We start from the raw sequence: 587 nt of genomic DNA, 5'->3' as shown, positions 1-587 counted from the left end.
TCATTTTTGCTCCCCTCTACCTCTTCCTTATCTCTGTCTCTCTTGCCTGTCCTATGCATATCTAATTGCTATCATATATATAAAGAGAGCATGTCTATGAAAACCCTGGCATTTCTCCCCTCTTTCCCTTTCAATAAAAAAGTGACTATCGAATAACTCTCACAAAAATGGTTCACGTGACACTTCTCGGAAATGGAGGGAATTCCAAGGCCTTCCGACGGCCGGCTAAAGAGGATCCAAACCTAACGGGATTTGACTCCCCAAGCGGTTACGCGTCTATGGCTTCTCGCCCGAGCGGATTCCCGGATGTTAATAGGTCTTCCGAACCAACATGCTTCCCCTGCCTTTCCTACGCCCCTTCCCCTCATTCTATGTCCCTTTCCCCACTCCCTTCATCCGTCATATCCCTTACCCCCTTATACTCCCATCCCTTCCCCCCCCTTTCCCAAATTTCCCCACTAACAAGACGCCAGAAGGTGATTCTGCCTCATCACGACAGGTAATAAATCATTCCCCGCTTTGATAATCTAATCCGACATCTTGGAGACACGCGCGTATATAAACGCACACACCTGCAGACGCACACG

The sequence above is a fragment of the Penaeus monodon genome, chromosome 15 (assembly GCF_015228065.2).
Source record: "Penaeus monodon isolate SGIC_2016 chromosome 15, NSTDA_Pmon_1, whole genome shotgun sequence".
NCBI lineage: Eukaryota > Metazoa > Arthropoda > Malacostraca > Decapoda > Penaeidae > Penaeus > Penaeus monodon.
This window is presented reverse-complemented; position numbering follows the sequence as displayed.